Raw genomic sequence first — 6783 nt, forward strand, 5'->3', positions numbered from 1 at the left:
TAAAAAAAATTTAGAGGAGAGAATAAAAAAATAAAAAAACATTGGATTTGTGTTTACAGTTTTGAGAATACGAGGCATAGTTTCAAGAAATGTGTTTAAGCAATCGAGAAAAACTGTAATTATACATTGATGGATCAAAAGATTTTGTGGGAAAATCAATTATTAAAGTGGTTTGTTTCACCTAATATTCATGTAAATGTGTGAGGTGACGAGGAGGGCCTTGCTCTCTGGAGGTACAAGAGTCACCGGGGCAAAAGGGCCTCATTACTGATACAAACACATTAGATAAAGTAATATGTTCTGCATAATATCTAATACTTTTTCAAAACAATCACTTCAGCAACGCTTGTACTATTTCCTGTTTATTTTAATAAATAAAGGAAATGTATTTTTGTTTAATAAATATATATTTAAATAAATATATTTTTTAAAAACGATAGAATCTGGAGCTTTTTTTTGGGGGGGGGAAATGTATATGGCATTAGTAACAATATATATAGTTTACTATATGAAATTATTAATTTAATATTTTATGCGGCAAGTTTTGTGCCATCTAGTGGTTTAGGGGAGAATTAAATGAATGCTCCTTTATGCACAGAAGCAGATATTAGTTACAGTTTTTCTCGATTGTTTACACACATTTTCTGAAAGCATGCCTCATATTCTCAGAACTCTACACACAAATCCAAAAAAAACACACACAATGGGCAAAACCCCTCAATTCTCCTGCAAAATGAAACTTTACATTCAAAACAATGTTATTTCTTCTCAAAATGGTATTTTGTTTTCAAATGACACACACAAACCATCATATGAATAGACATTTATAAGAACCAGTTGAACACTGATGTGCTCAATGGAAAACACTATGATGAATGGAAAACACTTCTTCTCCATTCATCATAATGACCTTTTTTTGTTCAGTGTTACACTTACTACAGACAGTACATACATAAGTGTGTTGTAAAATATTTGAGAATATTCTTTTTATACTCAGAACACACAAATGCATGGTAACAAATATATTAAATTTTTCCCACAAAAACAATGTACATCCCAACCAACACAAAGCTGTACATACAGTGGTCTACATACAAAACAACAGAAGAATTTACTGTATACAGTTACAGTAAAAAAAAAAAATCCAATGTTGGCATCCATTGCTCCATTGAAGAGCTGACCTGTTGCCCTTTTATGCTAAAGCTCTGATTGCTAATTGTAAAACTGTGTGACGGGTGTTTGCCCATGTGATGAGTCAGTGTGCATATTTGAATGGCAGTGTTTAATGTTTAATTTAATGTTTTCTGCATTAAAATTGTGCCAAAAGCAGAGAATTGTGTGTAGTGTTTTGAAAAAAGTGTGTTTTAGAACTGCAATTTGAGTGTACACTGTAAAAACTAAAGGAGCCTCAAATATCCTGTCGGATACTCAAGGAACTTAAAAATGTAATTTAGGAGCCTCAAAGCTCTTTCTCCTATAGTAGGGTTACTGGAGGAGCATTGACAATCTTTGAGGTTCTTGCTGGAACTTTTGGGATCCTTTAAGCACTTTGTATTTAGTTCAGAGGTTCTGGAGTCACCTTTTCATTACCATGAGACCTCGAAGTGCTTTGGGGGAAAATAGAGGAACTTGAATGCGATAAAAGGGTTATTGGAAGATCTTTTAACATTTAAGTGGTTCCTGGAAGATCTCTTATGTTAAAGCCAGCATCTGGAGGAACCCAATGGTTCAGTGAGGCCAGAATAAAATTATTATTATCCTATTATTATTGTTATTATTATTATAGGCTACCTAAATTTGATTCAGTATACATACCCAGGTGAAAAATACATACTATTAAATGTATTAAAAATGTACTTGAGTGTGTTTTTAGTAGACCTACAATACAAATATACTTTAATGCATTTTTAATACATTTAACAGTAGCCTACATCTTTTTCACCTGGGTAGCTTACATTTATTTAGTATAGGCCTATTTTATTAAGTAATTTAAACCTTAAACAACAACACTAAATAATAATAATATTAATAATATGAAGAAGAAGAACCAGGAGGAGAGAAGTTTAATTCTGTCACGAAACTGCTGCTCTGCTGTCGTCACTTCAGTGATGCTCGCGCTGCTCGCGCGCAACAAAGCTCAGCTGATCGACGTCATCATCGGGTTTGAAAGTAACGGCTCTCCACATGAAAGCTTCCGCCGTTTGTTCAGCTCTCCGTTACAAGGTTTGTAAACTCGCCAAATAAATATAAATACAGTGTACTCACTATATATTCAAACACACACACATATATAAACTAAATTTATTATACATTACTACGTTTTTACAGTGTTTACCACTCGTTTATTGCACAGTATTTGATATGAAGGTTTTAGCCGCGATGCTAACTACGTTGATCTAATGAACAAATGCAAATTATTGACTTATTGTCTTAGATTGATTTAGTCATTCAATTCAACATATTCTGTACAAATTGCTGATATAGCTTAACTAATTTATCTGATTGCTGCTGTCGTCATTGGCGTTTGTTATGAATAACAAAAGCAGGTTAATATAGTTTGGTCTGTTTTTGTTTAGCCTAACTTTACTTTACAGATGCCCTCATTCTCTCAGATACCATTTTAAAGCCATTTACTGGTCAATAAATATTATGTTGTGAATAATCAGCTTTGTTCTTTTGTTTCCCCAGAACAACCATTAGGCTACATTTCTAAAATAATCTGAACATTTCTGAGGCAACATTGAATTACAGTAAGTTACCTATACACCACATGCAAGTACTTTATTACTATGAACTTTCTCTGTGTGAAATTGTATTGTTTGACTGTGTACTTGTGTTTTTTTAATCAGTTATTCTCTGAAAATGCTCATGAAAATTCCCTCATGCTCTCAAATCTCATTCATGTTACTCAGAAAAATAATATCACAAGGTTTGGTTCACAAATAATGCTATGCATTTTTTCTTATATCTTTATCATTTGCATTTGAATAAGACATTTTATTCAAGTTTAGTCTTTTTTGAAGAAAAAAAAAAAAAAAGGAAAAAGTTATTATATGGCTTCAGAAGACTTACAACACAACCCATTATAACAGTGGTTCTCAACTCCAGTCCTCGGGACCCGCTGCTCTGCACATTTTGTTTGTCTCCCTTATTTAACAGACCTGAACCAGATCATCAGCTCATTAGGAGAGACTCCATGAAGTGAACTGAGTGTGTCAGATAAGAGAGACATACAAAATGTGCAGAGCAACAGGTCCCGAGGACTGGAGTTGAGATCCACTGCATTATAACATATGAGTTGTGAACTTTTCTGGGACATTTTTGGAGCTTAACCATTTTTACATAAACTGTTGCATTGAATTGAACTAGACAAGTGTACATAAGAATGGTTTCATGAATGATTTACACTTTTTTTTTTTCTGCTTGTGTTTCATGCAGGGAAATTGAATGGTGACTGGGGTTGCATTTTGCCTGAGATCTGCTTTTGGGTTCCACAGACAGAAAGTCAAACAGGTTTGGAACGTCCCAAGGCTGAGGAAATTATTTAAATTTCACAACTATCATCACTTTAATAACCTTACTAACAGTACATTTTGTACTTTTCAGGGATCTCGGTAAGCTGAATACAAGTTTGAACAAGAATAAAAATCCTCCTGTAGACCTGAAAATCACTGAAGTGCCTGGACCATCCACCAGAACAGAGGAAAAACAAACGGAAACCGAATCTGCTGTACCTTTTCACTTTTCTAACTCGTTAAGTACCTCACACCAACTTGGTCCCATAGTGACATTTTTGACCACAAACGAAATTGCTGACCATGTAAATTCTTATTGAAATTACTGGAATTCACCAGTGAACATTCACAGAACAACAGATCATTTTACTGCACCTTAATACTGTTTCCGGGTCGAAACCTCTACTTCTACTTCCTCTATCTTGTTTCATGAGAATACTCAACCATTTATGAACACTGTTGATTCAAGTCACACATTTAAGCTTTTCAAAAGCCATAGTGTACATTACAGTCTCCAGTCTAACGGCATCCCAGACTTGAACATTTTATCATTCAAAATAGCTGAATAACTAACCATCTGAGATTTCGGTATAGAGATAAAGGTTAGGATCATAATTTTCAGCACTGTTTGTTTGTTTTTGGCATCTGATAGAGCTTTTGGACTTGGAAACAGTGATGTCAGACTTACCATCGGACTGAAACACAAATGTTTTAAAGTTAAGTGAAAATGGACATTTTTAATTAGTCAATTTAAATGTTAATTTATTTCGTGGAACATATGTGTTTCCATGCATTTTGTTGAGATGTATTTTCTTGTTTATCTATTGTATATACATGGTTGATTATTTATGTTGCGTATTATACTATTTTTTTGTGTATTCATTGATTTTAATCTTTAAGCTTTTTTTCCCATGTGCATGGAAGTGTATGTATAAAAATGAATATCAAATATGTAATAAACAATTCTTATTTTGTATTTGTTTCAATTTGTTTATTATAATAGAAGTCAAAGTAGTAGTAACAACATGAAATTAAATATAAAAAAAAAAAATAAATTGGTTCCTGGAGGCACCCAAAGTGGTTCCACACAGTGCCTAATATAAGAGTTCCTCAGGAAACCTGTGTGGTTCTTCAGAGAACCGCCCCTTTTTAAAGGGTGCCTAGAGGATCTACAGACGGTTCCGCCGGTGTGGCAAAGTGAAGAACCCCAAAAGGTTCCTCCAGGCACCTTTTATTTTTACAGTGTAAAGCAGGAATTGTGCTTGTAGTTTAGCAGAATTGGTTCAGGGGGTTGGTGAATGAGTTACATGTTGTGGTCATTGTGTCTCAAGTAGGCTACCAGAAAATGTGTGTAAACAATCGAGAAAAACTGTAAATAAGAAATAGGTCAATGAAAAAAAAAAAAAAATTAAGTTTGTTTCAATTTAAAGAGCAATATGTCAATTTTCATTTTCCCTCTTGAATTTCTAAGACAGAATCTTCCATCTTTTTTTATATGTATCAATTATGATTAATTACATGTTGCCAGCAAAACCATGTCTTTCATTCTGTGAAAAAATATCTCAGCGTTCACTGATGCGTCCAGGTCACACTCTCTCACCATTATATGTTTCTCTCATGTTTTGCCGCAGGACAGCAATTGTGAGTAAATCTTCTGTCATCTTTGCAGGACTGTGATATGAAGAGTGTGCAAACTAACATATTTTAGCAACAGTGTGAAAGTGAATAGCATGATATAGCTTTTGGCTTGTTTAGGTGGGAACATTTAATATTCAACAATATTATTGATGTGCCTTACTTAAGATGGATGCCATTTTCTTATAAAAATAAACTTTGTTGTATTATTTTCATGTTATCACTGTGAAGCTGCTTTCATCCAATCGGTATTGTAAAAAGCGCTATATAAATAAAGGTGACTTGACTTGACATAACAGGGACAATAGCGGTATAAACATGAATATATATTGATATGCGTCACATGACTAAACTTACTTCATCGGTTTTAAACACCTCCGTTTTGACAGTAGGCCTACACACTACAACGAGAAAACTGCGTCTTCAAATGTATCCAGTTTGGAGAGTGTTTTCAAAAGCTTCGTTTTCACTAATAAAACCTCCGTCTCAGTGTGGACGGAAGGCCAAAATGGAGAGATAAAGATGCGTTTTCAAAAGAAAATGTATTAGTGTGGACAAGGCTTTAGAACAGGTGAGAAAAGTTCCAGTTTCTCATTTTTAGGTGTAAATTATGAAGTCATGTTAAGATTCAGGAAACATAGAGTTCAATATTCTCATAACATGGTTGTCATTTATAAATGACGGTATACCGTCTGTACTTCTCCTGGATGTTTCCGTCTCAGGTCCTTCGTCTCATCCTGAGCTCTTGTTTTGATCTTCTGAACAGATGACACTTCTGGAGTGGCTGTGACCGGTTTTACACCTGGAATGAAAAAAACTGAAATAAGGGTGCTAAATTCATTACACTTAGAGCTGGTGAGATTTTCAATGAAACTTTCCATGAAACTCGTTCTTCATTCTGGACTCGGGAGGGCAGTTTATATCTGTGCCTGGAGAAAAGAGTGTTTGTCTGATGTGTAAGTCTCTACCACAGCATGTCTTCTCAACATCCACCCAACGAGTGTTGAGTTAAAGGGATAGTTCACCCAAAAATGAAAATTACCCCATGATTTACTCACCCTGAAGCCATCCTAGGTGTATATGACATTCTTCTTTCAGACGAATACAATGTGAGTTATATAAAAAAATGTCCTGGCTCCTCCAAGCTTTATAATGGGAGTGAATGAGTATATTTTTTTGGAAGTCCATCAAAGTGCCTCAATGATAAAAGTGCTCCACGCGGCCCTGGGGGTTAATAAAGACCTTCTGAAGCGAAGAGATGCGTTCATGTAAGCAAAATATCCATATTTAAAACTTGATCGACTAAAATAACTAGCTTCACGAAATGTCGACCCATGGAGAGGAAACGACTGAAGCTTTGGGGATGCTGGACTCGATCTTCTCTATCTGTGTTTTGATCATCGCTCTGAATCCCATCCGGACGTAGTCTTTGACAAAATATGATTTTCTCAGCTTTTTGTTCAAAATGTTACTTTTTAAAATTAAACGTATGCTACCCACATTCAAGTGTTGATTAAAAAAAGTAATGAAGCTAGAATAAAATGTTTTTAAAAAGGTAAGAGTTTAAGTACAAAAATTCCTGAATAGGAACATAGTATACAAGTGCAAAAATAATATATAAATAGTATAAATA

The 6783-nt window shown here is 34.4% G+C and overlaps 1 protein-coding gene and 1 long non-coding RNA gene across 2 annotated transcripts in view; both read left to right on the forward strand.

Moving 5' to 3' along the window:
* The window catches only part of LOC309491120 (dynein light chain roadblock-type 2-like), a 196084-nt gene that overhangs the window by 48854 nt on the left and 140447 nt on the right, over positions 1-6783 (forward strand). The window lies entirely within an intron of this gene.
* On the forward strand, positions 1838-4401 carry LOC309490939. Its single transcript, XR_014202889.1, has 3 exons — positions 1838-2223; positions 2689-2750; positions 3439-4401. It is a non-coding gene; the product is annotated as an uncharacterized lncRNA (long non-coding RNA).

This window comes from Leuciscus leuciscus, assembly GCF_965113295.1.
Source record: "Leuciscus leuciscus genome assembly, chromosome: 25".
Taxonomy (NCBI): Eukaryota; Metazoa; Chordata; class Actinopteri; order Cypriniformes; family Leuciscidae; genus Leuciscus; species Leuciscus leuciscus.